This window comes from Lepeophtheirus salmonis, chromosome 1, assembly GCF_016086655.4.
Source record: "Lepeophtheirus salmonis chromosome 1, UVic_Lsal_1.4, whole genome shotgun sequence".
NCBI lineage: Eukaryota > Metazoa > Arthropoda > Copepoda > Siphonostomatoida > Caligidae > Lepeophtheirus > Lepeophtheirus salmonis.
Window position 1 is genome coordinate 25964738 of NC_052131.2, and position 25966 is coordinate 25990703.

At 30.5% G+C, this 25966-nt stretch overlaps 2 long non-coding RNA genes across 2 annotated transcripts in view; one reads left to right on the plus strand and one right to left on the minus strand.

The window, feature by feature from the left end:
• The window catches only part of LOC139905986 (uncharacterized), a 68146-nt gene that overhangs the window by 17530 nt on the left and 24650 nt on the right, over window positions 1–25966 (plus strand). The gene's annotated exons all lie outside the window — the stretch shown is intronic.
• On the minus strand, window positions 16695–19042 carry LOC139907604 (uncharacterized). The gene is made up of 4 exons (XR_011784320.1): window positions 18746–19042; window positions 17246–18676; window positions 16881–17190; window positions 16695–16827 (listed from the first exon to the last, which is right to left on the minus strand). It is a non-coding gene; the product is annotated as an uncharacterized lncRNA (long non-coding RNA).

The following is a 25966-nucleotide window of genomic DNA, read 5'->3' on the forward strand; positions in this document are numbered from 1 at the left end:
TGAATATAATTTCCCTTACAGGCGAAAGGTCAAATACATGACCCTTATAATATACATTCATGCTAGGGGTGATGGAAAAAATTAAAAGGTTATTCGTTCTATATACCTGCATAGAGCATACAACCTCATTAAGGAAGTGGTATTTTCATTATCTATAATAGTGATGTCACGAATCTTGGGTCCGAACCGGTTAGCAAACTGCATAACTGAGAAAAGCTTGGTCAACCCCAATCTATTTTTCAAGATACCTACAATGATGATACCAATTTTAAGAATGATTCTGATACCGATTCCATATTAATATTTTATATATAAAAGGAATTACATAAAAATTACTAAGTGATTTACTTTTTTTAATGTTTAACTTTTTATTAATTAGAGGTAAACAAAAAAAAATGTGATAATAATTAGTTGTAAATAATTTGAAATTGAAATTATTTAAAAATTTAATTCCTCTCCGGGCTGAGGAGTCAATCTATTCCTGGTTCGCTCATTATATATATTCCCTACACTACTCAATAGACTTTCATTTTCACTGGGCGTATCCGAATTTTATTATAAAGGTCTTTTATTATTGCATTTGTTAAATATTCAAAGAAAATTAATAATTTTATCCGGTGCCCTACAGGTAGGAGCTCCTAGTCTTAGACCTATGTAAGTAAAAATATATTTTGATCATTACTTCCGTCTATTGGTTGACCATTTGAAATAATAATATTCGATATTTTTTTCCTTAATAATGTATATAAATAAATAAGCACAAATGGCCATCACTGATTTTAATAATTTTTGTTAGGGTGGCTGTTCAACAAAGAAACAACATTTGTTAAATTTTAAAGTTGTGGAGGTGACAAGACCCGTTTGGGAGTCCTTCAAAGTGTGTCCCTCTTCAAAATGACTTTCAAGCTTGAGCAAGCCATAAGTTCATTAAAAATAAAACAATTGCATATTTTTTTTCATTGATATACTTTTAAGAGTATGAGTTTTAACTCAAATTTCACAAAAAATGCCATATGTGCCATAATAATTTGAAAACATTATTGCAAAATATTAAAAAAAGTCCCCCAGTCAAGCTTTAAAATTGATTTCGTCAATTTTTTGCAAGAACTGTAACATACTCATATGTCTCAGTAGGATCACCTTCAGTCAGGCCTCAATTTGAAAAAGTCATCATCGGAATATTAATAAATTCCTTTTTTTTATTTAAAAAAAAGTCATTCTTTGTTATTCTTTCTTTCTATCCCCTCTAACTTTTAAATATTCCTAATTTTTTCATATAAGGATAAATTGCTCGACCACTTTCAGGTAAATAGTATTGATGAAGTACAATTTTAGTAGTGGATATCGACCGATAGGTCAGAGCTTACTAGATAGCACTTCCCATCCAATATTTTGTGGAAACATCTTATACAAAGCAGAAAAGCCAAAAGCAAAACACGCCATCATTGTTAAAGACCAAAGTAATTTTTTGAATAAAAAAATTGAAAATTATGGAAGGTAAATTAATTGTAACTGGAGACTTTTCTAAAAATTACAGCTGTATAATACAGGATGCTTCCATAGGCAAAATATAAAATGTTCCTTCTAAAAGTTAGAGAGGATAAACAATATTACTTAATGGACCAAGATTTTTTGCTACCCCTCTGAGGATGCTGTCCTAGATGACCTCTTAACTCGTTCATAATAATTAGATACACGAGTTTGCCTCTACTAGTCTTGGGTTGGTCCTTATTTATTCAGTCCGATCTTAGGATCGGTCTTATTGGTCTTTAGAACTGTAAGTCCTTGGGACCGGTCCTCAAATGTTGGTCCTTGGAAATTTTTCTACAAATTTCAGTGGCTTATTAAGCAAAACAAGATAATTTAGATATGTATTAAAAATAATGTACATATCGTGCAAACTTATTCATTGCAATGCAATATAAAACTAACATATTGTATTTTTCTTAGTTATACAACAGAATATTAAAAAAACACCCTCAATGACGTCAAGAGGGTTGTTTTTACCTTCTATAACAACCAACAAGTGGGACTTGGACAGAGGTCAATAGTCTTATATCAGGACTTACATAGCCTTCCTTACCTTTGGCTCTTCCTTCGAATTACGTAGGGTAACAAAGAACTGTTTCTCCAGTCTAATCAAGGAACCAGATCAGAAAGACTAAAATTTAGATGATAATCCTTTAAGAACCAGGAACCTTTAAATCAAAGATCCCAGGGGAAACCGCAGCAGGGTTATATTTTGGGGAGGGGTTTGTTTTGAATTTTTTGTGAAAAAAAATCCAAAACTTAAAAATTTTAAAAAAAAATTTAAAAAATCCATGCTACTCACTGAAAACTCCATTTTTTAGAAAAAAAGTTAAAATATTAAATATTTGAGAAAATAATTTAAAATATAAATATTTGAGAAAATAATTTAAATATAAATATTTGAGAAAAAGATTTCAAAACCCATATCTACTCAAAGAAAATTTAATTTTTCAAAAAAAAAATTGAAATATTAAATTTTTTGTAAAAAAATGACAAAAATTTATTTTTTGAAAAAAATTACAAAATCCACAGTTATACACACAAAAAAAATTAGTCAAAAGCAAAAATTCCTTAATTTGAGGGGGGCTACGGCCCCTCCAGCCCAATACCTTGCAGACGCCCTGGAGCTGCATATAACTTGAACAGCAATCCAAGGCTTTGTTACATCACTAATCTATAATACATACATATGTTTGGAGGAAGGGGAAGGGGGCCTCTGGGTGTTTATAAAAGAGAAGGGGTCATATTCAAAAATAAGTCATGGGATTGTCACTATGAATATATATAAATAAATAAAATATTTAGAAAAACTCCTTTAGTTCATATTGTATTTCCGCTTGTAGCCATTAAGTTGTAATTATTTTCGTTATTATTGTGTTCATGAATTGTTATTTTACATGTTTCATGAATTTACCTGTCAAGTAATTGGCTTGAATCATGCATAATATGAGAAAAATTTACTTTTTAATAATAAATAGAAGAAATATAAAGATTATTTATTTATAATTAAATTACAATAAAATCATTAGGCAACAGTGTTCCTATGCTTTTAGATTTATATATAGGATATTGTACCTTTGTGGTAATGTAATTTAATTCCTATAGATTTAAGCACGTCTAAAAATATGAAAAAACATTTCACCCAAGACTCAATTTAATGTTGAAAAAAAATATCATTTACTTGGTCCATTACACTAACTATATGAGTACACTTGAACAAAAAATGTTTGGATATCTCTCCAGTGATTGTTTACAAAAGAAACAGGTTCTCCTTTCTGAGAGTCTACCATATTAATTACCTAAGTTTAGTAAGTTTGTAACCACTCTGTCCTTCAACCAAAAAAGGGAATAGTCTATCCTTCTATTATTAAGCATTCCAATTATATCCCCGACTGAGGCGTTAGAGCAAACCCTATCTTTCATCTTCTCTATCTGATCTAAAAATCAAGAAAAATAAGAAAATCCCAATTTGCTGTATTTATTTTGAATGTAGGTCTCTCACGTAGGCAACCCACTGCATATATACAGAGTCCGTTCAGGCCTCAATATTTAGCTGTGGGATTCTGTAGGCCTAGGACTCTACTTGTTAAGGGATACCATAATCCAGGGATTCATATTTGGTGGCAAAGAGATATAGTGTCAGGAGTGTTCGCAAGAGGAGAGCTTGAAGAGATCTACCTACCCCCCCCAAAAAAAAAAAACTTTTTACTAAAAAATTTAATATTTAAAATTATTAACTTTTCCAAAATTTAATATGTGAAATTTTTTTCCCAAGCTTTAATTTTTAGTAAATAGCAATGAATTTTTGAAATTTTTTTCCAAAACATTAAATATTTGAAATTTTTTACCGAAAAAAATTTATTTTTGTAAGCAGCTGTGGATTTTTGATTATTTGAAATATTTAAAAAAAAAAATTTATTTCTAAAAAAAAATAATTTTCGAAATGTTTTCCAAAAAAAAATGATAGTTGAATTTTTCTTCCAAATGTAATCCTACGGACACACTTGAGTGTCAAATTCACTATTGTATATAAATTATTCCTTGACAATCTTGGCTGTGCATGTATGTAAGGGGGTCTCCATCCCGTTGAAAGATAAAACAAGACCCTCTAGATATCTCCGTTGACCAGAGCAGCCATATTTTGCCAAAATAACTGCTTTTGGAGACATTCCGGCGGCAAAAAGTTTCCAATCTTTTGTTTTTGTTGTTCTTGTGACATGACAATAAACTCTAATGTTAGGAATTTAAATTCCATAAAAAGAAGAAACTCCGGGCTATCTATAGAGGGGGTATCAAATTGTTGTAGTGTACACAATGATGTCAATCTGGTGTATTTTTTAGCTGGCCAGTTAATTTGTAATTAGTAATATAAAGAAGGAATTTTCTTATTCTTAACAGTTGTCCTTATTATTTAATTCTTAAGTAGTGAGCATACTTAGGAATTGAGCTGATTGTAGCTGATTTAATGAAACACAATGGGCATTATCCCGACGGAAATTAGAGATGGGAGAAGGGAGGAAGAATGTACAGCTCAGTACATTTGGAGCAACCTAGAATTGAAATCTAGAGAGATGTGAACGTTGTTCTTCGTCTCTTCATTAATCTTTTTTCTTATTTGAGGAGTAGGAAGCAGGTTGCACCATGTAGTCCCTCAAGGGACTTGAACCACCAGAGTTACATATCTAGAACTAGGAATTCATACCTCAGTTAGATCTCAAGCCAGTTACGAGACCTTAACAAGTGACTTATGCACTCCTTCAACGAAGGATGAATGTATTTTGATAATTTGATACAATGATATTTGAATATGTAACTTCATTTGTAGTAATAAACTTCAGTAATATTTATCAGGGAATATTAATAATACAACTTAATAGGTTCATTCATTCCAATTCAGAGTGAGAATCAGGTTCCCACTTTATTAATGTGTACAAGGCCGGATTAACCATTAGGCTACTAAGGCTGTAGCCTTAGCCCCTGGAAAAATTCGGCCCTCATTTTTTTTTATCTTTCACATAGACATTGTGCTAGACTTTTTAATTCGAATTTCGACATTCGAATTACATGTTTTATGTTATTCTTATGTTATTTTCCCTATACAAATTCTCCGTATGCAAGCTTTCTTAGATCCCACTAGACTTTGGATTTGTGAGCTATCGCTAAATCGCTCAAAAAATTGCTCTTTTAATGGAGAAGTTGCTCTTTTTAATGGGGAAGTTGCTCATTTTTCTAATATAGTATTAAATAAATAGATAAATTTTGGATTCTAGTTGGATTACACAACAGCTTTGTGGATTATTTGATGGATTTTTGGGAGGGAAAATCCAAATTCAAAAACACTATTTCATTAGGAGTGAAACAATAGAAAAAACCCTCTCTCTTTTTGGAGGGTAAACTATATATATGATGCAATTGGGTTTTTGATGACATGATTGGATATGTGAGGAAGCCAGATTCCGACAACACCTAATGAGAGGAAGGGGAAATTTGCCGCAAAATTACTATTGAATAATCCCCCTTCAATCTAGCAAGAAATGAGTAAAAAATTTGCACCATATTTTTATAACTTTGATTCAATATAGTGCAATTTAACATGAATCTGTTAGGAGTCATGGGTTAAGGCTGCCATATAGAACTCAACCTATTTTGAAGAGTTTAAAAAATGTATGTCAATTGAATATAAAAGAGGCACCCACCATGATTGAAAATTACAAGGTAGTTCTTGAAGATCCAACCCTTGGAATCCTTTCATCAGAGCTAATTTGTCTTTTTCCTAGAAACTATTACAAATCATGAAACAGAAGGATACATCAAGTATGATTATACTCTAAATATACTTTGTAAAGCCGAAAAAATGGATTAAATGGAAAATACTTCAGAGAAAAATATCTTCTTTCATTAACAGAAATCCTGATCTTCTATTTATGCAAAAGATTGTACGTATAATCATTGGTGGTGATGTTGAGATGCCTCCGGCTAATAAGATCCTGAAGATTTTGCCAACTTCAAATTGGCTCCAAATTACTAATATGGACGTTGAGCGGTCTTCGGTATGTTTAAAACTATACAATTACTGTTTGAATGCAAAATTGTAATTCAATAACCTCATTAGAATCCTTAGATTTTAATTTTTAAAAGAGGTTTGACACATGGCAGTAGCTCTAAAAAAGTCGAAGCAATTGTTGATTTACTCTCCTCACATTTCAAATAGACAAAAATCGTGGAAATCGTTGGAAACGCCAAAAAGACTTTACAGAACTTCTCATTCCGGATAAAAAAAACCTTTATGGAGCTGGTATTACTCTGCTTCGTCTTTTTTGCTGAAGGTTATTTTTGGATTACCTTAACAGTTAACACATATTTATTATATATTTTTTTGTATGTATTTAAAGGTTGCGTGAGCAACATCTATCCTTCCGTCAAAGTTTTCTATTTATCATTGATCAAATCAATATAAATATACCAATAATATCTTAACAACTGTTGTTTACGAATTCATTGATTATACCGAATTAATCAATAGTATGAAAAGTATTTATCATTATATTTTCCCTCGAGGAGCCTGGCAAATATTGGTATAAGAATTTTGACAATAGAGCAGAATAAAATAATAACACCTACTAGTGTTGTTCTTTCGATTCGGACTTTTTCTAGAACGATTTGGACCAATAAATAAATTACAAATGTTATTTTTTTTTTTCAAAGTTCCAAAATAAACAGATGTTTACAAAAAATTAATTATTTTGAATAAAAATCTAAATAATTCAATTTCAAATACTAATTTTTTTGGAAAAAAAGGCTCATTAATAAAGAACTGTTTACAAAAAAATTGTTTTTTTTGAAAAAAATTACAAAAATTCAATTAATAAGCACCAGTTCATAAAAATTTAATTTTGTGCATATAAATTACAAAAGTACAATTTCAAATATTAGATTTTTTGAAAAATTCACAATTGTTCACAAAAAATAAAAATTTTTAGAAAAAATTTAAAAACTTAAACTTCAAATTAAACGACAAGCTTGTCAAGGAGGGAAAAGATCTGCAGGAGGGTGTTCTGACCGGCAGACCACGGAAAATCAACGTGGATGAGGTGAAGGAGGCCTTCACAAAAACATTTGGCCACCTCAATCACATGATTTGAATCCCCTTGACTACAGTGTGTGGTGGCAAGTTGAGAAGAAGGCCTGTGCTACCTGCCACTTGAATTAGGACTCATTGAAGGCCAGCGTAAATGAGCAATGGGCAGCCATGGAAGACAATTACATCATCAATGTGTGCAAGGCCTTCTGCAGGCGCTTGAAGTGTGGCATAGCAGCTGATGGCGGTTATATTCAGTAATTATATTAAATTTTATACCAGAATAAATTCTCTATTATATAATTCTCCAAAAAAATACGTCATGCGAATTTTATTACACATTTAATTATTTGCCACAGATAGTCCGCGTATTTATACAACTACCGGTATATTGCAGAAAAATTTCGAACATCCATCAATATTCAAAGAAAATTAAATATTTTGGAAAACAAATTACAGATATTCCATTTTTCTATTAAAAAGCAAAAATTCCTTACTTTGGGAGGGGGGTTATATCCCCCTTCCCCGGTGGCTGCCCATGAAATTAGTCCTAGGACTGATCCAACACTTGCTACAAATCATAACTCTCTCAGACCGGTCTAGGATTTTCATACCAAGGCCCAACACCAATACGTCTTTAAATAATATGTATTCTGATCATATTTGGGGTTTGTTTTTGTTGTCATGTTATAAATAGCAATAATGCAATATAAACAACAAGGAACAAGCCTGAGAAAAATATATTATATTATACTTCTGCCAAACATCTATAGACCTACCTACCTTTAGAGAGGAGAGTTACATTATTGTAGGAAGTAGTTTGGAAATAGTTTGAATATTTTAAAATGTTCATAAAAATAGGGGAATGAAGTCACTTTAGATAATAAAAATAATAAATTGTATATGTCTGTGTATTGGAAATACTTATTTACTTTTTTTTTTTTTGCTTTTTCTGCACCTTTATAAGCCAAGGCCATTTGGTGCAGAGTCTGATTTCATATAGATAGTGTTGTTTAATATATGACAGAAAAGGTGTGATACTTTTTAAAGTAGAAACCATGACTTGTCTATTTTTTCCCCAAAAATATGATTTTAGGTAAACAACATATTATAATACTTGAATTGTTTTTAATTTTTTAAGTATTTAAAATTTAATTTCAGAATATTTTCACAAAAAATTTAATATTTAGAGAATAGTTATGGATTTTTGAAATTTTTTCCTGAAAATTTTATTTTTAATTTTCTTAGAAAAATTAAAAATTTGGTGATAACTGTGGATTTTTGTCATTTTTTTTCATCTTTGAACTTTAATTTTTGTATTTTTTTCTCAAAAAGTTTAATTTGTTTTCACAGTTGTAGATTTTATGTTATGTTTTTTGTCCAAAAAAATAATTTTTAAATCTATTTTAAGAAAAATTTAATTTTTGAAATTTTTTTCGAATAAATTTTAATTTTTGGATTTTTTTTTCAAAAACATTCCAAGAACCTCATCCCCCTCTCCAAAAATATATATATATATATAAACTTGCGAACGCCCCTGAACAATTATATTAATTTAATAGAAGTTGTATTATATGTTTACCCTGTCATACACTATGAATGAGTAAAACAGCATTTTGTTATGCAACAATACGTATAATTGTCACTCTACACACTCTGTACATACATAGCCCATGTGATCTTTCTTTCTTTTTCAACTGTATGAAACAGAAGATCTGCCTTCTGTCAAATTATAATTTTACTTTTTATCCCACACACATACTTTTGGAGTATATAATTTTCTTTTCCTTTTTTAAGAATAGAAAATAAAATACATATATTATACATTCAATTAACAATTTTCTATTTCTTTTAATGTAAAAAAGAAAAAGCCAAAGTAACTCACTCATATGTATATATTATATTAATACTATAAGTTACTAGAGTAATACAATAATAGGAAATTGAGAGAACGGAGTAAGTATAAAATCCTTTTTCTGCAAGTATTACAAATATCATGATATAAAAAATGAACTCTGTAATTGACATTTTTTAAATAATGTTTCTAACAATACACATTACAATATTATTAAAATTGACCAATGAGTTGAAAATAAATTATTTTAAAATAAAGGGTTGCGTGATAAATTATATATTGCTCAAAAGTTCCGTTTGTTTTTTCTTTTTGAAATTTGATAAATCAATTTGGATAAACTGTTTGCAAAAATAAAGAATAACTTTTTATCCATTGTCAAAGATTTGAATGCAATTAAAACTCAGTTTCGATATGTCAAACCAGTATTAAGGAGTCAGGTAAAGGGGGAAAACTGAAAAAGGGACCGCTTCGTTGATGAAACATCTTAAACCAGGTTCCCGAGTTAGTAACAATTCTAAATATTATTTTGAATTATGAAAACTGAATATGGTTGCTTAATAAATACTTAAAACTGAGGGACGTTAGACCATGCTTGACTGTATATCTAATAAGAGGTAAATCAGGCTACAAAATATGAGGTCTCGGGCCAAAACACGGGCTTTCGTGCCAAATATGAGAGTATATACAGTAAAAATATACCAATATATACTCATGAGAGCTAAATATATTTAAAACATCAGCATGTAATAACTAATTCATTAAATCAAATATCAGACAATCAATTTAATAAAAAGACTTCAATTTTGAAGCTTTACATATTATATTGATAAACTTATTTTAATGTATTAATAACTTTTCGATCTTACAATCATGTCTATTTTTTAAATTATAATATTGGAAGTTGGTTGATTAGACATTTTAGATATGCAACACCCTGGTATTGGAAATATTTCCTCCCATGTTGAAAAATAAAATGAATTTGTGTTCGTCCTTCGTAGAGCCACCCCTGCAGAAGATTTGAAGTTCTAGGTTGTAGTAAAATGTGGGAGTAATTTTTTTGTTATCCTTTTCTGGATAAAGGATTATAAATTTAATTTCTTCATGAAAAAAGCCACAAACTCAAAGGTTCATATAAAGTACTTGAGGCAGGTATTTTATCTGTAATTTGGAATCTTCTATCTTCCTTTTTATAGAGTTTCCTCAATTCTGAAATTAATTCTTCCACAGCTATTCGTTTGCTCACTTCCTCCCTCAATAATTATCTGCCTTAAAACATTGAGAATGTAAACTTTAAATAGGCAAAATATTAATAATTCCAATTTGCAAGTGTAACACTTACAGATAATAACTAATATCATCCTCAGTACATTTTTATAAGCTGTCAAATCGAAGATGACGTTATCGATTAGTTGTGAAAGAATTATTTTACATTATAAATAAATCTCGGGCTGGAAGGTTCGAGCCACGGGATTTTGGGGCTTGACAAAACTAATTTTGGGCCACGGGCTTTTGGGGTTGTACCAATATACCTAAGTAGCTTAGATTTTATATTTATTTCTATGCACAACATATCACGACAAATTTTTCAAGTATATTAGCTTCTGCTTAGAATTGATTCTTTCTAATAGTGACAAATTAAACTTTTAGAACTAGCAAAACTGTTGCTGTTAGCGTTTTTGAAAAATAGGTACAAGGATGAAGATTTAGTCATTTTTCGACTCAATACATGGTTCAAGGACAATATGTGAAAAATTTTAATTGGTATAAAGTTACTAAAATAAATTTAGATTCTTATAAGTCAATATTTATTCAAAATTGTATTGAACAACTTTTGTAAAATAGTAACTGTTTTTGAGGTGAAATTTAGGCCTAAAAATCGATCTGAATTTCAAAATTTTATTTATTAAAGATTTTAAACTAATTGCTAATTAGATATACATATATCTAAAATAATGAGCAAAGAAGAAAAAAGTTCAAACGCATGCAACCGTTTTTTCCGTTTCTAATTGGTAAACTTAGTTTTTTCTTTACACACTTCCCGTCTTTAACATTCAAGAATGACGGAAAGTAACACTGAGGACTACTTGGGGAATTACGAACTCCAATTAAAATTGAAGATCGACATGGGAGTAATTCCGGTCTAACTCTTTACTAGATTAGGAAGGGTATTAATGTTGTTTCCCCTTCTTCTCATTTCTTTTTGCAGATATTCTAATATGACGTCATGACAGCGAAGCTGCTCCCCTACAAAACATTCTTCAAATTGTCAGAATTCCCTTGTTGGTTTTTGGGCCATGCTTTCTACAACTCTTTACATCCATAAATAATTGATTATACAAATTACAAATCAACTGATGCTTGAATTGTTTTAGATGGAATTAACCCTTCCTTTTTTAAAAAAAATAAGGATATATCAAAGAGTTAACATAATATTATATATTATCATTTAATCAAATATCATTGATTAAGTTAAATACGTTTATCAGAGCAGAACATAATCAAATATTGGCTTCTAAATGTTTAAATATGTAGATTGTAGAGATTTAACGAGCATATATTTATTGTATTTTGTTATAATAATTAATTAAATAGAGAAAAGGTTAATTTTCCATTTATAAAAGAAACTTTGATTTGTTTGTTTTCTTCTGGTATTTACCATTTCTATAATTCTTCATCCCATCATGTGTACATGTTATATATGTATTGATAGTGTAGTGTCCTTTTCTAGCAATCGTGGAAAAGGCTACTACAAAGTTTACTTATATTTTTTAGTTTGGATTAATATAAGATCAATATTTGATAAGCATTCCTTCTCAGGATACAATTTAGTGGGAGTCAAATGAGAACACCGCTGTGTTCAATGGGATAACTATTAGGCCTACCTTAAGTTGTTGTTTTGGAGTTTAGGGTTGATAATAAGAATCACGTAGTACGTTTGCATACTGCCTTATTTATACTACAATAGAGATGTTCTAAAATGGTGCGATGATGCTTGAATGTTTTTTGAGGTCACAGTGTTACCTCACTAATACAAAATACCCTATATATTTTGTTCATAAATTGATGATGTCCGTAGTTAAAAAAAAATAGTTAACCAAAACATTCGAATTGTAATAGTTACGAGGGTCGTTTGAAAAGTGTGTGCTAAGTCCGAGAGATGGACTACTGCTACCGAGGCTATAAATAGTTAGTAGCATCTCTTGGAAGAACACAAACCAACTTTCAGCCACATTAGTCCATTTCTTTTTGTTTTGCATTCGTCTGAATCAATTTTCAAGAAATGGGCGAAAAATCATTTTGTGTGTGGATTAGACATTACTTTATGAAAGGCAAAAGAAGGGCACAAGTGACGTTGAACGTTCTTGAGGTTACTACTCCAGAAATCATTGATAAAATCCTCATCAACTATTTGGAAAGCGGTAAGATTATTACAGGTGCTTATTCTTCATCGTTATTGAACCGTTTGAAAATGGAACTGCAAGAAAAACAATCACGATTGCCCTTCAAAAAAGTCATTTTCCTTCACGACAATGCACCAACTCACACTTCATCAGTTATAGTCCCAAAATTAGTGGAAATAGTGTATGAAAAAACATAGATGGGCAAAAAAATTTTAAATATATTTATTATAATAATAATACATAATTAATACCATAATAAAATGAATTTGGAGATGGCAATAGGTTAATAAAGTATTTTTAAACAGATTATATAATAAAATTAATATTTTATGTCCATTTTATCATAATTCTAGTTAGCCTTTTAAAATATTAATGATAGATTGGGGGGGAGATTATTATGAATATAATTCAAATCAAGAATCAATAATTATTTATTCTTAAATTGAATAAGATTCGTGAGTATGCTCCGAACTTTGGTCCCTCGAATCCTCTCACTTTCACGTTTTCCCAAATGATATAATTTAATGGCCTTCATAACATTTTGAAATAGATATGATTAGTTGGAATATATGATTTGATTCAGGAGATGAATCAAAACAAATTGTTTCAGGCCTTATAATATTTTTTAAAGGAAAGATTGTGTTATACAAAAACACAACGACGTGCTACAACAACAAAACAATATTTTTCTCCCTCACGTCGTTACTTTTACTGTATCAGACAACCTTTCCTCCAACAAGAAATAGAAAAAAAGGCCCGAAAATCATCTGGTAGTTAGCCAAATAAGTCAATCATACCAACTACTACTTATCTCTTACGTACTCCCAGACTATCATTTTCATACTGATTTTGAATAATTTTTTACGAGTATATCATAATAATTAATTCCTACTTATGATATTAGAATATTGTTCAGAAATATTTGATTAAAAAGTAGCTATACATTTGGATATGATCGCCAAAATGCCTTCATGGAAATAATAAGGTGGTCAATATATATAGAGGACTCGACAGCTGTAAAAATTAACACAAGGCAACAATCATAGTCATTTTTTTTCTTTCTATTACCCATGCAAAAAATGTACACGCTATTGGAGTACATTTGTTTTAAAATATAGTAAAGTTTATTGAGGGCTAGAGGTTTATACTTTGTGTGCAATTTATCAATATCCAACTATATAACTACTTTAAAATGCTACTGTATTCTTTGAAATATTGATAGAAACTACCTAAGTACTTGATATACATACAAAGATATTTGATTGGATTAGATTTGTAGATAAACTACTATATGTACAATACTGTTTTGTCAAATCAGAAACAAGGAAACAAAGCGGTTTACAAAATACGTAAAATAGATCGGTTGGTTCTAGAATTAAAATTTACTGAGTGTCCTGCGCTTATAAATGTTCTGCCCGTTTTTTACTAGCCACAGGCTAGTGGGCTAGCGTGGGTATCCAGCTCTTTATATATACGTATAAAACGAGGGATCTACAAGAAATAGTATTCCTTTCCTTTTGAAAACGGAGCATAATTGATAACAAATATCTTAATACTTTGTTTATTTTTCAAAAAGAATAAATTATAAAATGGCCATGACCTATCAAGTCAGGACAAGCATAGACAGCTGATAATAAAATAGATAGGGTATTTTTGTATGAGAGATAAACTGACAGCATTAAGGATGAATAGACACTTTCCCGAAAAGAACATTAATATATTTGATGTTGATTCATAATTCAATACTATGTAATTATAATTCCCATCATGTCACTCTAAATTTGGAAGATAAAATAAATAATCCTTTGCCAGGATCTGCTATCATTAAGCTTTGATTAAGCTTTGTTTAATTAATAATTAATCGATTCATTTCATTTTCTTTTTTTTTAAATACATTTTTTCTCTTTATAATTTATTTATTTATTGGGGAGTTGTTATGATTTTTGTTTCAAAGGTTCCAGCCAAATGTTGAACCATCCTAAAATTCATTATACGTGCGGCGAAGAAGTTATCCGGCAAAGTGTTCTAGAGCCATGGGCCTGCTGACAAGTTTGTAGGCTGGCACATAAATGGGGCGAATAGAATGAAATCATATAACTTTCAATTAATATTAACCTTCAAATGATACATCTACATTCTACAATTTTGTTAACTGTCGGACAATTGTTTAGTCAGATATAGCATTGTAACAAGTCAATCACACCAACTGCTATTTATCTGTTAAGTACTCCTAGACTATCATTTTAATAATATTACATTTTCATAGACAGATTTGTTCACGAGACGTTTTTTGCAAATCCAATTGTCTATTGATTTTTTAATTCCAATGCACTTATTTAGAGTTTTGTCGGTCCAGTCCAGTCTTAAACCCGGTCTTATGGGTCCATAGGACTGTCAATCATTAGAACACGTCCTTAAATGTCGGTCGTTTTAATAAAAAAATATCCAAGATTTATTAAGCCAAAAGAAATATAATAAATATGTATTAAGATTATTGTACATATCTTGCATAAAATATTACAATATAATAGGAACATATTATATTGTTACTTGGTTATATAATTTATTACATTACACTCGCGCGAATCAAGATAATCAATGAAAAATTAAAAAGATTTTATTTTTATTTAGTTTATTTATGTTAGAATTATAATCTAAAACGATCTACTATAAATGTATAATAGGTAAATTTCTATTGTAAAACCACCTTGTATACAACATTTTTTTGTATTTTTCCGTCCATTTGATGTACATATAATCAAACTTGCAACCCTTTTTGACACTCTTGAAAATCCAACATATAATTGACCATCTGAAAATACTGATTTTGGTAAATTTAAGGCAAAAATTTCAAATGTTTGACCATATGATTTATTAATTTTCTTTACCATTGCTAACTTGTCATGTTCCTTCTTCAACCATAATGAAGATACATACTAAAACTAACCCGCTAATCATTTTCATTACCTTTCATAATTCGTATTTAATATACGTTCTCCTATTTTCCGGGGTTTTTTTTATTTTTATTTTTCTACTGTATTTTTGAATCGACAACCCAGACCTTAAAAAAAACTTGGAGACACGGGGAATTTATCTTGTTTTATTTCAAAAAATCAACTTATTTGCATTAAAAAGTTACTCACCAGAGCCCATGAATATAGTTTGATCACAATAAACGTCACTACGTACGTAAGTCAGAATTCTGAAATGCTTTTATTTGATGTCTAAAGTATGTGTTTGTCTCCGTTTTTGAAGTTTTTACCATTGTTTTTCCAAGTTAGACGATCATCATAAAGTTCATTATATTGTAGAGAAAAACGCGTGCAAGGAGAAGGAGAGAAAAATACATATTGTATCATTGTTTAAAATACTGATGTGATTATCATCTGCCTGCTTTATTATAATTTTTGAGGGTATAACGAATGTATTTATTAGCAAAATGTTTAATAAAGATATACTACGTATAATTGACTTTGACGTTTTTATCCGTTACAGTAGATTTGAAAACGTCACGCTCCATGAAATTGTAATTCATTATGAGCCTTATTCTCAGAATAATAGCTAATGAAACGACAAAGTAGAGTATTTCGAAATATATTTGAAGTTCCAAGTTTAAAAAAGAAGGCTTAAATTAAATATAATCTACATACTAAAAAATAAACCATCATACATTTATGTTAAATATACAAAATTAAACTATTGGAATCATATAACTAATAACAATAAATTATATATATAGAATATTGAAATAATAGATTGATCCAAATAATATTTTCTTGTTCTGACATCGGAATCCAGTTAAATATGTCATAACTTTAGGTTGCAAGACACAAGCGAGACGTGGAGTTTAATCAAAAAGATTAGGATAGATATATCTCTACCGATGAGATCTAACTAATTATTAATAATAAAGTAAATGTCAAAATCATAAAATTAGACAATAAATATACTAATAAAAAAAACGTTAGAAATAACTCCATCTTAAAGATTTAGAGTAAAACCTAATTATGTAGTAATGTCCGGCGATATTAGTCCTTATTAAGAGCACCAAAAAAAGATTTCTTCCCCGTTATTTATGCTTATATAACAACGTACTATTATCACAACGTGTTATTATTAAAGGATATAGGTACACAATTGCTAATTATAATGCTACACCCAATGTAACTACACCCGTTGTTGTGACCATTTAAGCAGTTATTTTTGCCTTTTATGAGTTTTTTGAACACTATTTCTTGGAGCCTATCAACCATAGCTAAGCCTTAAGTTATAAAAAAGTAATATTTATTGACTATGTAATATTGGAAAACCTAATTATCATACCCAAGTCTTTAAGCGAAGAAACTAGTCTCAGACAAACTAGTTGAAAACCATCCAAAGCTACTACCCCTGTTGTTGTGACCATTTAAGCAGTTGTTTTTGCCCTTTACTGAGCTGTGTATTATAATTCTTGATATGTTGAGCTAAAATAGAATCATATTTTATGGTTAGATTTTAAAAAAAATTGAATACTTACTGTGAGATAGTACAAAATTCAGAGTTCCATTTCGATATTTGTAAATACTTTTTACTGATAACTTGATCGTCATTTGGTGTGGATGACTCAAAACATTTTTATATGTATTTCTATAAATTACATCAGTACCAACATCCTCCATTAATTTAATGAGGGTTCCTCGGGAAGGGAAGAATTTACCCGTGTATTTCTCCATAAATTTTTTGATGGTACTCTGAAAATCATGTATTTCTTTGGAAATAAGTAATCATTTTTTAAACACCAACACACAATATTTGCAGAACATAGTTCCTAATTAGGATTTGGCATGCTGTAAATAAATAAATATCTTTAAAAAAAGACTGAGACTCAAATGAATATTGTACCTTTATACTTAATCTTAACATGGAACTTTTTTTCATAGCTTTGTGAACATTTTCTCATGCTCCAATTGGGGTAGTCAAAGTTTTGTAATTGCATAAACAGAGTGCGTTTGCAAAAATGTCTGATCGAATAACTGTAACTTGAAATACTTAAAATTTGTGAATATATATGTTAGAGCCTGTTTTGTGCCAACTACTTCCTTGGGCCCTCTCAGTTCCTAATCTTATTATGTTTTGGTAGGTTGTATCCAACTAACAGAACGGACATCCTACACAATCTTTATTATGTATTTTTGATCCAAATGCGGGAGAAAGAGATTCTGGATTTTTTGGACTTTTGCTCTCATTTTTTGTCAGATTTTGGTAAAACTTTCATACTCTTTGTAAATACAGATTATAAAAAATATTTTCCAGATACATTACTATTTTCTAACTAAATTGGATACGTATGCACTCTGTACTTTTTGAGTGACTGAGTGAATCAAAAATAGTTTTATTATTATACCTAAGACATAAAACATTTATTTATACATTTTACATATAAACAACGCCGGTCACGAATATATACTATATATGTATACATTGTGAGTCTTTCGTATCCAATTGTACAATATTTTTTGTTCATCTACATGAGTAAGCTGATTTTTTTAATACTGTTAATAGACTTGACAAAGAGTGTGCTCAGCTAAGGGTAATGAACCCATTATTATATTTTGTGGTTTTTTAAAGCAATTTATTCATACATATATGTGATAAGTTAACACAAAATCAAGAAAATGAGAAATGTAAAAAAAAAAAAAAAAAAAAAATATCACCAATACGTACAGCCTAATTTTTCTGCTATAGGTCGAGATATCCAACAGTTTTCACTATAGTTAAGAACCTTTGTTTGTATTAAGATACTGATATTGGCCCCGATCTGGTGTTTCAAAAGACTTTTATGTTGACCAGTCACATTTTTCTTTGACATCAAGTCGAAAACTATGCAACAGTTTTTGTCAAATTTAAAGACATTACAGTGTGAGATGTAAAACCTTGGAGTTTTTGATAACGACCAAATAGGATAAACTTTTGTAAGATAGAAAAGGAGTACAGAATTTCAGCTTTATCACTAACTTTTCCATTGATATATCTTTATATTTCTCAAAAATCATAGGATTTCCTTTTACTATCCTTTTACTGCTAGTATGGCCTCCAACCTAGGCCTAAAGCCGCTTCACTTCTTGATGAAGACCTCGGACCTGGCTGCCCACTGCTTCTCGACGGAGGCATTGAGGTCATCCAAATTTCGGTGAGAGGTAACACAGAATTTCTTCTTGACTAGGCTCCAAACGGCATAGTCGAGGAGGGAAAATTCTGTGGAGGAGGGTGGCTAAATGGACCCATTATGTTTTAACCAAGTCACAATTTCTGGCCTCTCTTGATCCTGTTGGCCTTGATTGATGTAGAAAACAATTACCCATTTTACTGTAATAACAGACCTTCCCCAAACTATTCACAAACCTCATCACAGACAATCACTGATATTGCGAGCCTTGACATGCTGCCTCATCGACTTAGCCGGACTACTGGTGATTGCAGTGTCCAGGTCCTCCATGATTCCGATTTTATGGCGTCTATCACTACCAGGAATCTCTCAAAACTCTACCCTGAAGACAACGTGATTTTATCTTTTAAACATGACTCCGGGAGCACCCTACGACCTTCAGGATCTCCTCGACTCTCACATTGGCGTGGAGAAAATTAGACACCTTTTACCCTTTCGCGTTCATACTGACAACTGTTGCATTTTAAAGCTTTTTTATTGTTTATTGAACGAAATAGTCCCTACTTTCAATAACGTAACATATTATGTTGAAATATTAACTCTAAAGTAATCCAGGGTATCAGGATGACTAAAGCAAGAATTAAAGATTTAATAAAAATTAACATTAAAATTGTTGATCCTTTTAAATAATATTCGAACTACTCGGTTGTATATTATATATAGATTTTATTACTTTCTTCAAAATAGACATTAAAAAAACTTAATTAAATATAATTTCAACATCCAGTATAATAATTTCAAAAATCCTATTTTTGAACATACCTAACATAACTAATATTACCTAAAAAAAATTACATAATATATTCTAAACATAAACACATCTCCAAATAAAATACTGTTGCAGTATCTTGTGCTATTTGTCATTCGCTATTATAGAGGTGTCACTTCTTTCAGATGAACTTATTTATTTCGAGTCTGTGTAATTACACCACTTAAAATCCTTTATCATTTCCATCTGGCATAATTATCGCAGTCAATCGCATTGTAATTTCATTTTCTCTGGGAACTTCATCGACGTAGTGGGGAACAGTTTGTCCACAGTCGATACTTTTAACATGGACTTTGAAGCACTGTCCTACCTCTGTCTCCTTAAACTGTCTTGATGAGAATTACATCATCCTGTTTGCTTGTTCTTCTTACTTGTGATTAGCTCCTCTCTTTTAAGCTTGGCCGTCACTAATCTACATTTTCCCGATGGATACACTGGAAGGTTCTGAAGGGTGGTATTGAAGGACGACGATGGAACAATTTTGTTCTCCAGATACAGATTGTTGACGGAATACCCATTTTATGTCATCAACCGGTGTTCTCTTTATGACCCCCACATTGTGACTTCCCTTGTCTATATTTCCCCACATCTCTAATATATACTTTTCCATAGTTAAATCATACTCTTTGGATAAATATAAGCCCTCAAGTCCGACCTTTATCGGGTGGTCATACATTACTTAGTATGAAGTTATCCCAATACCAGAGAGAAAGCTGTGATTCTTGGCAAAATGAATGAGCCACTGTCCATCAACCAACTGACTTGTCTTATTTTCACGTTTCCACATCATAGGAATGTCTTGAATGTCTTCATTTGCTCTGTCATATGATTACTGAGATTGTCAGTTCTGGGGGTTTCCATAGTCTATTATAGACTATTAAAAGGGGTTCTTAATGCTCCATTAAGTAGTGGCCGTAGCTAATTACCTAATTTTTCGACCAGAGGTTCACTTGAACAACCCATGGTATTTAAAATATAATAGGATATTGAAAGATCCAATTCCTGAACCTGTTGTTCTTTTGCACACCCCATGGTTGGGGTCCACCTTTCGGGCCAGTGCTTCACTTTCACAACCCGTGGGCTGGGATGCATCATAATTCATAAGTAAGGGTGATAATTTTGGTAAGAATAGAAAAGTGTGCGAGGAGAAGAGAAGAAATACTTATGACATCATTGATTAAATAATATACATCCTCTTCTATCAATCAAGAACGTTATCATTCCCGCTTTTATTATTCAATATTAATATAATATTAGATGGTGATACTCGATAGAGAACTGAATAAAATGCCTAAAATAAAGTCGCCTTCTGTCTGGATTTCTGAAAATGGAGGCCCAGGAATTTGGAAAATACTTACCGGATGAGAAACAGATGGTTTGTCGGATTTGTCAATATAAAAGTACCTTTAGTCCCCTGTCTAGAATTACACACCACTCAATATCTTCATCTCATATCAAGAGCATGGATATTCATCTAAAAAATCAAATTAATGATGAATACATCAAGTCAGACTTTAACTTTGATCTCACAAAGATGCTTATTGTATTTAATATAACCTTATCCATTGCTAATCATCCTACGTTAAAAAAAATTATGGAGAAATACACGGGTAAATTCTTCCCTTCCCGAGGAACCATCATTAATTAATGGAGGATGTTGGTAATGATATCATATATATAAATACAACCATTGTAAATTGTGAAGTTAAGATAATTTTCAGACTGTTTAGAGTCATCCACACCAAATTACCACAGGGAACTCTTAATTTTGTACCATCTAGCAGTAAGTATTCTTTTTTTTAATCTAATAATAAAATATGATTCTATTTTAGCCAAAATTATCAAGAATTATGATACACAACTCATTCAATGGGAAAAACAACTACTTAAATGGTAACAACAACGGGGGTAGTAGCTTTGGATGGTTTGCAACTAGTTTGTCTGAGACTAGTTTCTTCGCTTAAAGACATAGGTATGATCATTAGGTTTTCCTATATTACATAGTCAATAAATATTACTTTTTTATCACTTAAGGCTTAGCTATGGTTGATGGGCTCCCAGAAATGGTGTTCAGAAAACTCATAAAAGGCAACAACTGCTTAAATAGTCACAACAACGGGGGTAGTTACATTGGGTGTAACATTATAATTAGCAATTGTGTATATCCTTCATGATAATAGTATGTTGTTATATAAGCATAAATAACGGGGAAAATATATTTTTTGATACTCCTAATAAGGAGTAATATCGGCGGACGGTACTACATAATTAGCTTTTGCTCTAAATCTTTAAGATGGATTTATTTCTAACATTTTTTTTATTAGTATATTTATTGTCTAATTTTATGATTTTGATATATACTTTATTATTAATAATTAGTTAAATCTCATCGGTAGAGATATATCTATCCTGTGCACAATTGTATATAGCAACTTCCACAAGAAGAAGAGAGGTTAATATCTTTCTGATTAAACTCCACGTCTCGCTTGTGTATTGCAACCTAAAGTTATGACATATTTAACTGAATTCCGATGTCAGAACAAGAAAATATTATTTGGATCAATCTATTATTTCAATATTCTATATATATAATTTATTGTTATTAGTTATATGATTCCAATAGTTTAATTTTGTATATTTAACATAAATGTATGATGGTTTATTTTTTAGTATGTAGATTATATTTAATTTAAGCCTTCTTTTTTAAACTTGGAACTTCAAATATATTTCGAAATACTCTACTTTGTCGTTTCATTAGCTATTATTCTGAGAATAAGGCTCATAATGAATTACAATTTCATGGAGCGTGACGTTTTCAAATCTACTGTAACGGATAAAAACGTCGAAGTCAATTATACGTAGTATATCTTTATTAAACATTATGCTAATAAATACATTTGTTATACCCTCAAAAATCATAATAAAGCAGGCAGATGATAATCACATCAGTATTTTAAACAATGATACAATATGCATTTTTCCCTCCTTCTCCTTGCACGTGTTTTTCTCTACAATATTATCAACTTTGATCATAGGATATGAGAAGGTGTCCTTGATACTCAGAATAGCGGCGGAGGTAGATTTTGATCCTCTTTGTGGACAAGTGATTGTCTGAATGCAATATAAATTTCAATGAAAATGCACTAGAACAGGGAAGTCTAACTTTTTCATATAATGAGCCGCATTGCAACTTGAAATATTTGATTGGGGAACGTAACCCATTAAGTTAAATTCCTTGAAAAATGGCTGTGTAAAATAAAACTATTAAATACAAATTTATTTCAATTTTAGACCAAATATAAAAAAAGGTGATTGCTAATTTTTCAAGGCTAAACTGCTTAAAAAGATAATCCAACAACCCTGTTAGAGTCTCAGAAAATTAAAGATACAGTCAAATATTATTTAATGTTTGTACCTATTATGAACATTCTACGCATTCTCTGTTATCTTTGCTGTAAATTATTTTCAAAATATCATTAATTTGAATTTAAAGATTATTACAAAATTTCCTCTGTACAAATTATATTTTTAAAATCTAACCATAAAATCATGATTATTATCAAGAGTATTTTAGCTAAACAAAATAACAGTCACAAGAGAAGGATAGCAACAAGAGAAAATATTTTCATGATCCTATAAATTATAATCTACAAATATATATATTTACTCAATGTAATCATTGGGTTAAAATTATTTTTATCAACTGCTTTTAAATGGTCACAACACGGGGTAGTACATTATGTTCTTTGGATGGTTTACGCCTTTTCCGATTACTAAATACCAAGAACCCTTTGACTCTCTTGAGACTGACTCCTCATGCAAAGTTTGCGCTTTAAGACTTTCTGCGGAAATAATGCAGTAATTGGGAGGTTTTCCAATTACTTAAAGATTTATCATAGTCAATAAATATTACTTTTTTATCACTTAATCATTGGCTTATTATTCAATATTAATATAATATGCTATGGTTGATGGGCTCCCAGAAATGGTGTTTTGTCGATATAAATGAAAACTCATAATCTCATAACAAGGCAATAAAATCAATTTGACGATGAATACATTAAATTTGATCTAACAACGTCACAACAATTGCTTATGGAGGGGTAGTTACATTGGAGGATGTTGGTACATTATAATTACATATAAAAATGTTTTGAGTCAACACCAAATGATGATATATCTTTTACGAATATCAAATGGAACTAATAGTATGTTCTATTTTAGTTATATCAAGCATAAATAACTGGGTCACAACAACGAAAATATCTTTTTGATTGCTCTAATAGTCAATAAATATTACTTTTTATCACTAAAGGCTTAGCTATGGTTGATGGAGTAATATCGGCGTAAGTATTCAATTTTTTTAAATCTAACCATACATTACTACATAATTAGCTTTTGCTTTAAATCTTTAAAATGAATTTATCAAACATTTTTTTTATTAGTATATTTATTGTCTAATTTTATGATTTTTACATTTACTTTATTATTAATAATTAGTTAGATCTCATCGGTAGAGATATATCTATCCTGTGCACAAATGTATATAGCAACTTCCACGAAGAAGAGGGGTGATTATCTTTTTGATTAAGCTCCACGTCTCGCTTGTGTATTGCAACCTAAAGTTATGACATATTTAACTGAATTCCGATGTCAGAACAAGAAAATATTATTTGGATCAATCTATTATTTCAATATTCTGTATTTATAATTTATTATTATTAATAGTTATATGATTTTAATTGTTTAAATTTGTATATTTAACTTAAATGTTTAATGGTTTATTTTTTAGTATGTAGATTATATTTAATTAAAGCCTTCTTTTTTAAACTTTGAGCTTCAAATATATTTCAAATACTCTACTTTGTCGTTTCATTAGCTATTATTCTGAGAATAAGGTTCATAATGAATTACAATTTCATGGAGTGTGACGTTTTCAAATCTACTGTAACGGATAAAAAACGTCGAAGTCAATTATACGTAGTATATCTTCATTAAACATTTTGCTAATAAATACATTAGTTATACCCTCAAAAATCATAATAAAGCAGGCAGATGATAATCACATCAGTATTTTAAACAATGATACCATATGTCTTTTTTTCCCCCTCCTCCTCGCACGCGTTTTTCTCTACAATATTATCAACTATAACCATTACTTATTCATATCTGTATCCCATCCATCACTAGTCATCACTCCTCTCCAGTGCCCCCTGCCCATTGCCGAGCCCTCCCCTTACGCCGTACACAAAAACTACTAACTAATGTAGAAACATTAACCGTATATCATCATTCATCACTAACTATCCCTCCTCAAAGTGGGAATGAATTTTACAGGGAATGAATTTACTGGGAATGAAATTACCGGTCACACTTATTGATATGTGCAAATGACTCATCTGATAATATACTATTATAATATTTATCTTTATTAATACGTAAGGCCATATAAGAAATGGGTTTGCATTATTTTTAAAAAGGAATGGACAAACCTTTAGCCAACATGTTATAATCCAAGAGCCATTAAATTCTTCTTCATATTTGCTAAATATCAACGTATTACTTAGTTATACCTAAAAGGTTATCAAACATGAATATCCACAAATATGTCGTTTGCCAGTCCCATTTCTCTGGAAGACAATGAGTAATGCCCATCATCAGTGTCATCATATTTTGTATGGAAAATTATTTATTTGAGATATTACATATATGCAACTTTTGACAAACCCTAAGGTGTAAGAAAAAATAAATCCATTATCTTTAATAGATTTTTTCCTCATGAATGTTTATCTCGTCGCCAATTAAAATAGTAGCTTACATAACAGACGGACCCATTATTTTATCCGTATTCTCGACAGTTTGTCTTCCAGAGTGGTGTGCATCTTTGACATCAAAACTACAGGAACGGAATCCACCAAACCGAAATTCCACATAATTGTCTGTTACGGTATCAAAGCCATAAACACTATTCACATTTTCACCACCTGGCTTGCGTTTCCGTCTTTATCGAAAATAACTATGAAATACGGCGTACTTTCTCTGATCGCGCTCAAGCAATAAACAAAACTGTCCTATAAGTTTATTTAGTACGTAATTTTATCTTTCTAACGCTATCCCGTGTAAACCGATCGCTCTTATACAATGCGACACACACATTACTAAAGCAATCTACCTCAAAAATAATTGATTTATTTTTAATATACTTATTATTTATTCTATAGAAGCTAGGTTTGCATAGGTCCTTCATATGGGACTTAAACTCGGTTCCTTCCTCGCTATCGCTTCTTGAAAAATATCATCTTCACTAGTATTATAGTAAAGTACCTCAGTTTGCCAGTAGGCACGAACAAACTAAAATATATATATTATCTACAAGGTAGTGCAGAGGGCTCAGCAAAAGGGGGGCTAATGGGGAGGTATTTTATCCAATCCAAAAACCAAGCCTCCCCTATATATACATATATATAGGGGATAGTGAGGATACTTGTTATGGAGGGGACATGTTACACTACCAATAACTTTAAAAATGTAAAGTTATCTAACCATCCTATTCTTATACAATTGAACTTTGTTTATCAAGTCAGCATAAAACTCTTTTTCCCTAATGCTTGAAGTTACAGAGAATTTC